General features: G+C 44.3%; 1 protein-coding gene across 3 annotated transcripts in view; it reads left to right on the top strand.

The window, feature by feature from the left end:
* The window catches only part of LOC123765468 (tripartite motif-containing protein 72), a 72,802-nt gene that overhangs the window by 42,686 nt on the left and 17,048 nt on the right, over positions 1–13,068 (top strand). The window contains exon 4 of one of the 3 annotated variants that reach the window (XM_045754099.2): positions 1–1,532. This exon is cut by the window's left edge and continues 1,039 nt beyond it. The exons of the other annotated variants lie outside the window; for them this stretch is intronic. The gene's annotated coding sequence lies outside the window, so the exon portion shown is untranslated. Of the gene's footprint in view, positions 1,533–13,068 lie in introns of those variants that run through there. 3 annotated transcript variants of the gene reach the window in all.

The raw sequence follows: 13,068 nt of genomic DNA, 5'->3' as shown, positions 1-13,068 counted from the left end.
TCACGTGTTTATACTATGTAGTTGTGCTTGGGGCCCTTGTTCATACTTACAAAATATAAATTGCTGTGGCGTATCGCTACATTTCATGTGTTTATACTTTGGAATCATGCTCGGGGTTGTTGTGTGTTTGTAATCTGTTAAATTCTGTGATTTATCACTTATGTTTTGACTATTAGGTAGTCGTGCCTGTGTTAGTCACTTTAGTGTTTGGGGTCTTTGTTTATTATTTGTAAATGCCTAAGGCTTCACACGGCAGACAATGCCTGATCCTGCACACGGAAATTAATTGGACCCATGCTGGCAATTTCTTCTTAATCGTGCAGTTTATATAGGTGACAGTGTCAGACCACGGATGAAGAATTGAAACAGGAATTTCCTTAAGTTGAAGCTGTCACATTTTTCATCTCGTTAATATTTGTGATTTACACACAGTTGGCATAGGTGTCTGTGGTCATTTTTGGTTGTTGCAGAACCCGGCGTCAAATCGATGAAACCAATGTTTCCTTGGGCGGTTTCCTAACATGTATCACATTGCAGTATTGTGATTTCATTGTGCATGTGTTTGTTTGGATTTACACGAGCCATAAAAAGAGCTCGCGTGAAGATGATGAATATTAAAATTTATTAGTGTATCAAACATATTGACAATAAATTGCCATCCACACTTCCGTGGAAATAAACATTGTATTCACCTGGGCTGTAGAAGTCTCCAACCCCAACATGGTTTGTGACTCGGTTGGGGTCTGAGTGCACGGTTCGAGACTCCTACAGTATAGGTGAATTAAATCTTTTTTTTGTGTGTGTGTGTGTACAGTCTTTTAGGTTATATTTGCTAAAATATCCCATCATTAGAGTAGGGGGCTCAAACCCACTATTCAATCACACTTTACATATCTTGACACTTAAATCTGGCATTAAAACGCTCTTATTGACCATATAATATTTAACAGCACACCTACCTTGCCGTCTTTGCTAAGATGGTTGTACTAGGCTGCCAGGTCAAGCCTTTCATAAGGCTGCCAAGGATATTCAGAAGAAAGAAATATACAATGTCTGTTTTATAAATGAGGGATTTGCTTTGTTTTTTATCTTGTCCATTTTGTATGGAGCAAGAGTCAAATATTTATGTACAGTTAATGTAATTGAGTGGCTTCAATGCCTTGTGTACATACTGACACCATGCATGAGTGCATGCAAGGATGCATTACACTGCACTATGCACAAGTCAACATATATGGCTATCTATTACACTAACGCTATGTAAGAATGAGAAATATGAATACTGTACTGTGTACTGCACTTGAGTAAAAAAATCAGTCTGGTTGATCAGGTATCTTTTGGAGGGGTTTATCAAATTCCCTCTTAAATGCCGATTCAGGTTGACAAGTTATGCCTTTGAACAAACAGAAATCACAATAGCGTGATATATCAAATGAACAAATCTTTTCTTTTACCGTGCCATGGCATAGTCGACTAAGGTGCGTCTGTGATCATCCCGGGCGTAGGTTCAAACCCAAATCACAGCCCTTGCGGATTTGTTCATTATACCATATGTTTAAGAGGAAAGTGCTGATAAGTCTTTGGGGTTCATATTGTTTATAGAATTGTCTCATAAAATACCATTGCACCCCAACTTTTAAATTAGCTATTCTACCCTGCCTCCCAATTGTGGAAATTTGGAAAATTTTTACCCTAGTGTCTTAAAAAGTACCTTCATTGGCTTGGCATTTCATTTGAAAGATTCTCTTGAATTATAATCTTTTGGCATTATTACTTCCAGGAGGCCTGACATTATTATTATTACTTTAGGGGCCTGACAGCTGAGTGGACAGTGCTCGGGATTCGTAGTCCTGAGGGTTCGATCCCCGGTGGACGCGGAAACAAATGGGTAAAGTTTTTTCACCCTGATGCCACTGTTCACCTAGCAGTAAATAGGTAACTGGGAGTTAGACTGCTGCTATTGGCTGCTTCCTGGGGATGTGTAACAAAAAGGAGGCCTGGTCGAGGATCAGGCCGCTAAGCCCCGCAATCATCTCAAGATCACGTAATCGTTAGGAAATTAAGTCATCCTTCCTTCATTGCCAGTTACTCCTTTCCTGTGTACCTTGTATGTATGGTCACCTGACCCATTACCTACCAGCCCCCAACGTTGTGTTTTTTTTTTTTTTTTTTTTTTTTTTTACTGACCAAGTGATGCTAACATCGTCTACCGACACATGGCTTAACGCAACACTGTGCGAGGTGGAAAAGTACATAAATTTTGAGCATTTATTACAGTGAAATGCAGGAATTGTTTGTATATTTGGAACATTAGAGAAATCTTGTGTTGCAAATGGTGGTATATTTCATAGTGATGTAATTCATTGTGTTGACCTCCTCATAGGGAACAATTTTACTGTACCTGTATATAACTAGATTTTAAGCATTATAAATATAAAATTAGAGAAAAGGGCCTGGATATATAAATTTGTAGAGAATTAGGACTCTTTAATATACCAGTGGAGAACTGGGGATTAGTTGTGGAGATAGAACAAGGGATTATTTGTGTAGAACAAAAAAAAATTTAGCCATAAATATGGAGAACAAGTTATCAAAGAACAAAAAAAAAGGTATGATGTGATAAATGTAATAAAACTGCATTGAATGTTTTCAATGCTGGTTGAAAACCAGGGCTCCCTTACGCTATTATACACTGATCGGCTTCAGGAAGATGAAGTGGTTTCCCATGGAAAATGCCTTTCTGGGGAACTTTGGTGGCTCCCTGGACCCCCGTTCCTTACTCCCCTACTAGTTGCATCAGCTGATTTTTCTTGGGCTCCGTACAATTTGTTGATGTGGAGAGCCAACATCTGTGATGTTGCCAGCTGGGACTGCCTTGTGTTGGTTTCGGGACTTAGCATACTCACAGCCCGGTCATCACACAGGCCGCCTCGTTGCTTGACTGGTCAACCGGGCTGTTGGACGTGGCTGCTCGCAGTCTGACTATGGGGGTTGGGTATATGACCCAACTGTCGAGTGGGTCATTTGTAGAGTCATTTGTCGCATTTTGTTTACTTTCGGTGAACCTTGCAGTCGTCTTGTTTGTTTTACTTCCTTCGTGGGAGGGGGGTTCTTTGGTGACGGGGTGACCATGGAGTCTCCTGCTCCCGGCACACTTGTGGAGGGGGTGGGGGCTAGATGTTGGCCTCTGATCTCAAGTAGGCTATTAACGACTCCCGGAGCTGATTTGACTTACCTTGAAGCAAATGTCCCCCAAAAAATTAATTGATGGAATGTTCAAAATTAGATGGTTGTACTCCAGTAAGTTCACATTTTGTACTAATGGATTAGCACAAATGGCATGGCCAAAAATGTAGTGTGTATAGTCCTACCTAAACGTGCAATCTTAGACCAAAGTACAGTATGTGCGTTAGACCTAATTTAGTACATATGTGCTATGCCTAGAAAACTTTAGATTTGTTGTGCCTTCTTTCTTGTGCCCTCTGTAAAATTAAAAGTACAAAACTTTATTTTTAATTGTGCAACAGTTTATTTTTGTACGTTCCACTAACAGTTGCTAGAAGGACTGTAAGTTTTTATTTTTTTTTTTTTTTTTTTTTTTTTGGTGAGAGGTTGGTTGATGATGCAGATTATGTGTGGGGTAAGGTGTAACAGCGAGGTATTGCTGTGGTTCCTTCATTGCATTCAACACTAAAGTGATCTGTATGTAAATGATTGATGGTCCATATTCTAGTAGAGAAAATACGGTGCAAAATAATCTATTATAGTACCTGGCCTCGAGCCTAAATACTAAAATTGAGAAGAAAAAAAAATATTTAGTGATGTGTATTCTATTTTTGTTGTTCTGTTTACTTAGAGAGGATTGTTTCCTGTGCTTAATATTTGTCATTTGGCCATAATTTCCTAGCAATCTGTTAAAGATAATTTTGCAGGGTGTAATGTCGGTACTTATATGATGTACGTTGCGCTTGAGAACTGTGCGTGAAATGGTATATTTTTTATTTTTTTATGTGACCTAGAGTGGTCAGTCCAAAATATATGTATTATTGTAACACTGTAAAAGTGTTTGAGTTAGTTTATTTAAAATATATATAGAGTACATGAGTCACAGACAAGGATCTGAGAGGCGCCAGTTGTCTGCCTGAGATCTCACACCTCAAAGCGTTAATGACCTCAAGTGACCTGAGGTCAGATCATGAGAATTTCACCTTGCTTCCGCTAAGCTCTTAATTGTAGTCTGGTAGCCTTCAAACAAGCCGACGTTTAAGGAGTGGCTTGGTAGTGCCGGAGGCTATCTATTTGTGGGCGGAGTTAGCTACTAGGTTCCCCAATATAAACTCGGAGAACTATCCAGAAAGGAGCATTAATCAAGAGAACAGCAGACGAGCAGAGCAGGGAGGCTGTCGGCCGGCAGGGCGGGAGTCTCTGTCAACTACTGACCCCCCCCCCCTCTCTATTCAACTTAGACTCAGTCCTCGGTGAGTGAACATTAAGGTGACTTGGTCGTGTTTACATATGTTGTGTGATGATCAGGGGCAGTCAAGTTGTAGGGTTCTCGAATTCTTGGATGATGACTCACTTTGCATATTAAACTGGAACATTTTAATTTAATTGCTAAATTATGATACTTCATGTGAAATATAATTATGAATTTATTATTTAAATTGTGTTTAACTTTGTTCCCTAGAGCTTTGAGATGAGGTGAGAAAGCCTCTGTGGTTACTGGTTTCATGATATTAATGAATACATGTTTGGAGTTGATACATGGTACAGAGGGAACATACTAATAATGAACTCATAACATCTTTTGAGAATTTTGTGATACAGGCAAGTTCCATTCCTTGTCTTGTATGTAATGGTCTAGAATGGATGGTGGCAGCATTTCGTCTTCTACTATCTACTCTTCTACGTCTACTTTCTACCCCTCTCTAAACTCTCACTTTCAGCTAATGACCCTCCTCGCTCCTCCCACCTCCCTACCTCTTACCCCAAACCCTCACTAATTACTTCACTATTCATTTCTTTCCTTTCGTTTCCTCTTATACGTTTGTGGCAATGATTTTGTATTCTAGAGTTCTCTCTAGAGTTTCGGGTAACTGATCAAGTGACGGCGCCTTGTAGTCTTAGCACCTAGGTAGTCAAATACCTAGGTTACAAGGTGTTGAACCAGAGAGGTTGCCTTAGGAACTCTGGAGGTGCTCTAGAATAGTTAGCTAACTGGGGACGGGATAACGGACTAGAGAGAGCTGTTTCCCCCGGCCTCGTTAGTTAACTGGGGGGTGGAATAATGGACAAGATAGAGCTATTTCCCCCACCCCCGTTACATTATGACCTTAAATTTATAGTTTAATTAAAGAACCAAACAGAAAGTTACCTTTTCTGGGGGGGGGGGGGGAGCCATCGGCTCCCCGGAGCTATCCAAGTTGATGTGCTAATGTTAGACTATGGCACCAGTCATGTGTGGAGTTGTGTGGGCCTACTGGGGACCATGAGTCAGAACCTGGCCACCCTCACAGAGGCAGAGGTGGACCAAACTTTCAAACCCCATCAACCAGGTATCCCTTCGGTCGGTGGTTGTGTTTTCTTGACATCCAGCCTCAGAACTGGGGTGTGGATGGTCGAAGTGGAGGTCTGGGGCTCCCCCTTCCCCCCTCCTGGGGAGGGGGGAGCTGCGCAGACAGCGGCACGGTGACGTGTAACGTCATGCTAGTTTGCTCATATCTTTTTGGGGAGTTTTATCCACTAGTTCAGCATTAGGAAGCAATTTTAACCAGAATAGGGGTTTGTTTTGGGACGCTTACCTTTCTGGGTGCCCAATTCGGTTGATGGCAGACATAGAATGCTTCCAACCACATAAGCCCACAGAACTCCATACACCTGACTGATGCCAAAGTCTGACATTAGTATATCAGTCTGTATAGCTCCGGGGGAGCCTCCGGGTCACATATAGAAAATGGCGTTTCATTTCATTCAACGCTGGTTTTTTTGCCAGACTTCCCCGCCTTATTGCACCCAAAACATGCCACCTACTTTTTTTTTTTTTTTTACTTGATCAGGAGCACAAATGAACACTTATAATACGAAAGATTATTTTTTTTTTATTGCGCCTGTGGGTGTTAAAGGCCAAATGGCCCATAGCGGCCCAAGGGTTAAATATATTTTCGCTTGGTCAGTCGAAGACTTTAAATCAGCTTATTGTTTTTCGGTGTCTTCTACAGGATATATTTTCATGCTGATTTTTGTATTGTCTGCAAAGGATGACATAAAGCTGTGACTAGTATGGTTGCCTATATCATAGAATCGTGTATCGGCAAATAGAAATAACGGGTATAGTGGGGCGTTGGATTTTCAACTATCAAACAATGCAAAGAGTAACTGTCAATCAAATAAGATTGTCGAAGTGTAGTGAAACGCTCTGTACCCCAGGGCACAGTCTTTGCACTACTACTATTTCCCATTCTTATCTCTGATATAAGACAATATGTAATGACATGCATGTATTTCAGGAGGCAGAAGGGTTCTTTGTTGCTTAAAATCAAAGTTTCTAATGGTTTTTCATTTGTAGTGACATACCATAGGGCTTGAAGTGTATAAGAGATGCATGATTGCATTAATGCAACTATTGCTTATGAAGTTTATTCATTGTAAGCCACTTTTAGTTATCTTTTTTTTCTCTCTTTCTCTCTCCCTCATTCTCCTTGCAGTTTGATAGAGCTGTGGAAGGGATGAGACCAAATAAGCCATCTGCATTTTTTGACGTCACAATCCAGCAACGCCTGGAAGGGCACGTATTCATGGTGATGTTTGGAAATACGCCGCGCAGTCAGAACTTTTTGCTGTTGTGTACAGGAGCCCGAGGGCCATGCTACAGGAATATGCAGCTTGTAGCAGTGACTATTGAACAGGACGGAGAGTCATATCCCCTAGTGACCTTGGATAATTTTGCAAACCCCGAAGACAGTAAACCAGTTGTTAACGGAATCACCGACTGCGGTGATTACACAAGCCCTGTATACCCGGGACTCCTCAATGGGAATCCAGCATCATATCCGAGTTCAACATTTGAGATAAATCTGCAGCATATGGATGATGTCGAAAAGGTTCACGCTTTCGGGAATATAACGGAGGGTCTAGCAATCATGGACTCTGTATATCGGGAAGTCTTGGGGAATCGCAGATCAGCTATGATTAGTGACTGTGGAATTGTCATCCCTCTCTCATAAGAACTAGTGGGTTACTTAATTTTCAACCCTATTCTAAATTATGACATTCATCAGCAATTTTAGTAGATACACGGCCTTGGATCCATTTATCAACAATTGGAATAATGTATGTTTGTGACAAGATCGATGCATTTTAAATATACATGTAATGTCATATAGGACACCTGGTGTGTGGTATACTTTGGATTATCTCAGTTGTTGAGGACCTTCTTCAATTCACGACCAACACCTTATGCAATAAAATTAACATTATAAAACATAATGTGCACGTGGTAATGTCTTAATTCAGGTCTGTATAGGCCTGGGGTACATGATTCCAAAAACTATTGTTGAGATTTATTTTTGTGATTTAAAGCCTAATATAGTACTGTAAACACAGTACAGGTATTGAGAGAGGTACCAAAACGATGAATTAAATGAATCTGGGCAGTGGAGAGTTTGCTGCACGAGTCTTGAAGGTTAAAGTTGTACATCAATTGAATGAGTAGCTGTCAGGTGTTGTGGAATCGTGCTACATTTCACGTGTTTATACTATGTAGTTGTGCTTGGGGCCCTTGTTCATACTTACAAAATATAAATTGCTGTGGCGTATCGCTACATTTCATGTGTTTATACTTTGTAATCATGCTCGGGGTTGTGCGTTTGTAATCTGTTAAATTCTATGATTTATCACTTATGTTTTGACTATATTAGGTAGTCGTGCCTGTGTTAGTCACTTTTGGTACCCACTGGGAGGTTCCTGGGGGTTCAGTTCTTAAAAAGTTGTTTGGTAGACTTGGGAGTCGTTTAGCAGTACCCTGCCTGGGCTTCCCGGAGCGTGAGTTCCGTCTCAGGCCCCTGGGAATTTCCACGGGGACGCGTGGGTCTGATGGATGTGACCCCTGTGTCCCCCTCCCTCTGTGTGAGTTCAAGGGTTGCTCTGTCCCCTTGTCTCAGAGTGACTCACTGTTTTTGCCTCTGCTGCCTGTGGGGTCGGTGGCACTGTTGACCCGGAGTCCTGCAAGTTTTGTTGCTTGTTTGTGGCTCTGTTACCCAGTTTTATGCTGACTATGCAGGTGCAGGCAGCATGGGTGTTGCACGTTGAGTTCAGGTGGTTGCAACGTGTTAGGTTGTTTGCTCCCCAGAAGCCCCGAGGTTGCCTCGTTTTGGTGGTTGTGACAGGGTTTGGGGGTGTTGGTCATTTCGGTTTTGTTTCCGTCCGTGTTCCCTTGTCTTTTCCCTGTTGTGCTTTCGTCTGGCGCCCCCCCCCCCCATTCCCCTCTCTCTCTCTCTCTTCCTCCCATCATCCGGATTCTTACCGTCTCTGGGTTCAGGGTTGGGGGTGGGGCTTCGATGGTCTTGAAACTCTGGCGGTCTCGGGAATTTCCCTTTCCAGGGTAGTGACAGGCATTCGAGCCTGTTCCTCCAGCCGTGTTGTATAAGTCTGCTAGTGGGCTCCCTTCCTTAGTTATTTTCCGGCTGCCCCAGCTTTTTTTTTTTTTTTTTTTTTGTGAGGCTGGGGCTTTGGGGGGACGGCTCGGCTCGGCTCTGGGGCCTGCTGTGTAGGTTCTCGGGGCTGGAGAGAGCGTGATTTGGGGGGTCCCGCGGGGTTTTCTACTCTTGAGTGAGGCTTGCGGTTACGGGGAGTGGGTTTTTTCCTTCCCCCCCCCCCCCTCTGCGCACTAGTCGTTGGGTGTCGGCCCCTCCCCGGGGTTTAGTTCCTTGTTCCTTTGGGTCCATCGATTCCGTCCTATCAGTGGGTTCTCTTCTCTGTTTACTCGCCCTTCTTCTCTGGGATGGGACTTTCCAGTTGTGTAGAGGTCATGTTCTCCTCTTCTCGGGGTTCTACTTCTTCGATACCTTCCGTATTATTGGAACGTCTGTCGTCTTCTGGTGAGGCTTCCTTCCAGTTCTTTCTAGTGTTCATTGGTCCTCTTGCGTGCTTCTTCTTGGTTTTCGGTGCTGTCTCGTTCTTTTGTAATTATATCTTCTCTCCATGCTCTGTCTCGACACTGTAAGTTTCGTTAAATTTTCCTAGTTGGCGCCTTCCCCGCCAGGTGGGTTGTGCGGTTCAGACCTCATGCGCAGTGGGAGTTTTTGTTATGGACGGTGTACATGAGTGCTGGTGTTCCGCATTCTTTTTTTCTTGGGTGCTTCGCCTCTCTCGCTCCTCTCATCTCTCTAGTCCGTGCCCCATAGATACTGGGGGTGTTCTGAATTACCAAAATGAGGAGGACACCTCGTTTTCTCTGCATACGGGTGTGGGGCGCCGCATTCGCCTCTACCCTACCCTACTCTTCTGCGTGTGTGGCTCTGGCCTTATTCCACTGGCGGTGCTCCCGGAATATTCTCGGCTACAATGTATCGTAACACATTCGTGCCTACGCTCTGCAGGCGAGTTTATGCGGTTGGGCGTCTCTTTTGGCCGGGCGCTGGTTTGTGGTTTTTGTATGCGTGTTGGGGGTTGGTTGTGGCATTTTGTTTGGGCCTTGCGTGCTTCTTACTGGGGCCTTCCTTGTTCGTCTGTGTTATTTGTTACACGGTGGGGCACGGCCCCGTCTTTCGTGGTCTTGGTCACTCATTCCTTGGCCGTCTTGCAGTGCCTGGCTTAGCCCTTCCATATCCATTGGATTCTCTGCACTTACCTAATTGTCCTCGCCTGGTTGTGCTTGCGGTGGTTGAGCTTTGACTCTTTGGTCCTGCCTCTCAACTGTCAATCAACTTAAATCAACATGGCCTCTGTGTGTTGGTCATGTCCCTTTCATTCCCGTTTGCTGCCTGTCTTCCTCGTTCCTCGTCTTCCTTCTACACTCTTGTCCCTAGCTGCTGGTGCTGAGGTTGTTTTCTGGTCTTTTTCTTTTATTTTTCCATTTTTTCTCATTCTCTCCTACACAATGTTATGTGTTTTAGTATGGGCCTCTTGGCTCTCCTACTGCTAGGCTGGACTTTGTCCATGTTCAGTTCCCTGCTTTTCCACTGGCCCTGTGTTTTTTTCCCGGCTTGCCAGGTTTGGGTTCATGGTTTCCTGGCTTACCCTACCAGTTGGAATTTTCAAGATCTCGTGGTGTCACTTCTCAAGAGTCTCGCTTCGGAACCACGGTGTCTTCGATCTTCTGGCAAGCTCACTAGCATTGGGAAGTTTTTTGTACGGCAGACGTTCCATCTTATTCCTTGCCGGCTTGGGTTTCCGGCTCTGCTTGCTCGGTGACCGCATCAGAGATTTTTCCGCAGCTCCGCCTCTTCCTATGCTCGTTCGGTCCATGGCGGGGCTGGTTCGGTTCTGCCTCGAGTCTCTCGCCATCTGTTGGTGGTCAGGTGGCTTCGTTGATGGTGTCCCACCTGCGTGCTTCATCTTGGCGGCGGTGTGGGGGTTTTTGGCGGACTTTCCTTTTTTGTCCCTTTGTAGGTTTGCTCCGTTTGGATGGCATGGTCTTGTCCTTTTCTTGTGGAAGTTCAGGGCCGTCATCTTGACACATACTGTTGCCTTGTCTCGTGCGGCGCTAGCGGAGCCGCTCCGGGTTGCTTTGGTTTTGGAGTTGCCTCTGCACTGCTTAGCAAGCCTGCTCTTACGCCGCTTGAGCTGTCCTGGTTCTTGAACTGCGTGCGCTCTTCTCTTCTCCTCGGTTTGTTGTGGCCCCTTCGGTTCTGGCTTGTTATCAGAGGCTGGTAGGTTTATTCGTCTCCTTTTCTGGTGAAGACTGGCATGGCTGCTTTCTGGGGAAGTCCTTGGGTTGTTGATGCTTGGTTGGTCTGGCCGGGGGCGCATCGTGTGTTGTGTTCGGTTGCGGCACTTCGCCGTGCTTGGCGTGCCATGGCTGCCGTGACCGGGTCCACGCTTTGGATTGTTCCGGGTTCCCTTCTTCCCTGTTCCGGGAGGCAGTTCTTTCGGGTCGTCCGCAGGGTGGTTCAGCTCTGCCAGCCTGCTGTCTGTCCCTGTGCCCAAGTCGTTCGTAGGTTGGCTCTGCATTCCTTCGTTGATGTTCCTGGGCCATGTCGGGCCTGTGTGGCCTTGGGTTGACAGTTGCAGTTTTCTGTCTGCTTCGCGTTGGGGTTTGTGCGACTTCCGCCTTCCGGGTCACGTCCCTCTTGTTTTCATCTTTGGCTCCCAAGAGCTACCTACCCAATGGGGCTCCCCCTAGATAACCTGCGTTGAATGTAATGAAATGGCATTTTCTGGGCGAGTCCCAGAGGCTCCCCGGCAACCCTCCCTCCCTCCGGTTGGCGTTTTTTCGTGTGTTTTTGATATCCAGCCTCAGAACTGGGGTGTGGGTGTTTGGAGCTCCCCCTTCCCTCTCCTGGGGAGGGGGAAGCTGCGCAGACAGTAACATGTGACGTCATACTTGTTTGCTCATTTCTGTTTGGGGGCAGTTCTATTCTCTTGTTCAGCTTTTTGTAGCAATTTTCACCCGAATGGGGGTTTGTTTTGGGATGCCTACCTTTCTGGGTGCCAAGCCCGGTCGATGGCAGACATAGAATGTTTCCAACCACACTGGGGTTTCTATAGGCCATGGCTCCTCGTGCCTCTGTGAGTGGGGCCAGGTTCTGGCTCATGGTCCCCGGTAGGCCCACAGAACTCTGTACACTTGACTGATTGCCGAAGTCTGACATTAGCATGTCAGCCCAGATAGCTCCGAGGAGCCTCCGGGAATCACCCAGAAAATGGCGTTATATTACATTCAATGCTGTTTTTTTTTTTAGATTCCATATCTTAAGAACCGGGACACAAGATGTGCTTTTTGACCCACCTGCCATCTAGAAAGATAATGCTTACAGCACGGGTTGGCCTAATGTTTAAAAACACTGTTGTGCCCAATAAAAAAACATTTTGTGTTACTACTATTGTATGGACCCAATACAGAACCAAACCTAAACCAAGTACGTATAATGTATCTGTTTACTTAAGATGACGTATATTAGGCCTAGACTTGCTTATTTCGACCTAGGACAGGTTAGTTTGTAAAGTTACTGTTCAGGGTTTCTGGCATGCCATTTGAAGTTGCAATAGTACAAAATGCTAACTTTTTTTTGAGGGAGAGTGTATGAGGCAATATTTTTACATTCCACCAATAATTGTTTTGGTACTGTTATTTATGGAAGCTGGGTTGGTTTTTAGCCAACTACTGTGGGCGCCGCTGCAACATAGAATTATTATAATTATGAATTATGAATTCATGGATTCATTATAATTCATTCAATGGTTATGAATTCATTATAATTATAAGTATTAAATGATTTTGGTGATTGTTTGGGCCCAGCAATACAAAGTGCTGCCACACTACAAACACACAATACAAAGTGCTGCCACACTACAAACACACAATACAAAGTGCTGCCACACTACAAACACACAATACAAAGTGCTGCCACACTACAAACACACAATACAAAGTGCTGCCACACTACAAACACACAATACAAAGTGCTGCCACACTACAAACACACAATACAAAGTGCTGCCACACTACAAACACACAATACAAAGTGCTGCCACACTACAAACACACAATACAAAGTGCTGCCACACTTCAAACACACAATACAAAGTGCTGCCACACTACAAACACACAATACAAAGTGCTGCCACACTTCAAACACACAATACAAAGTGCTGCCACACTTCAAACACATAACCGGCGCCAATTTGAAGACGACTTAGAATGGCTTCAGAACAAACTGTTAATTACCGCAAATACTTTTACAAGTTTGAAAGATAAACAGTAATACTGTATTGTACTCGGACTGAACTAGGACACATTACACTACTGCCTAATTAATATTATTCAAAATAATGGCATTCTACACACTTTGACAGTGGCAGAGGGTGTGGCCATCTTGGACACCGCATCCAGAGCACTCTATCCTAGTC

The sequence above is a fragment of the Procambarus clarkii genome, chromosome 5 (genome assembly GCF_040958095.1).
Source record: "Procambarus clarkii isolate CNS0578487 chromosome 5, FALCON_Pclarkii_2.0, whole genome shotgun sequence".
NCBI lineage: Eukaryota > Metazoa > Arthropoda > Malacostraca > Decapoda > Cambaridae > Procambarus > Procambarus clarkii.
This window is presented reverse-complemented; position numbering and strand designations above follow the sequence as displayed.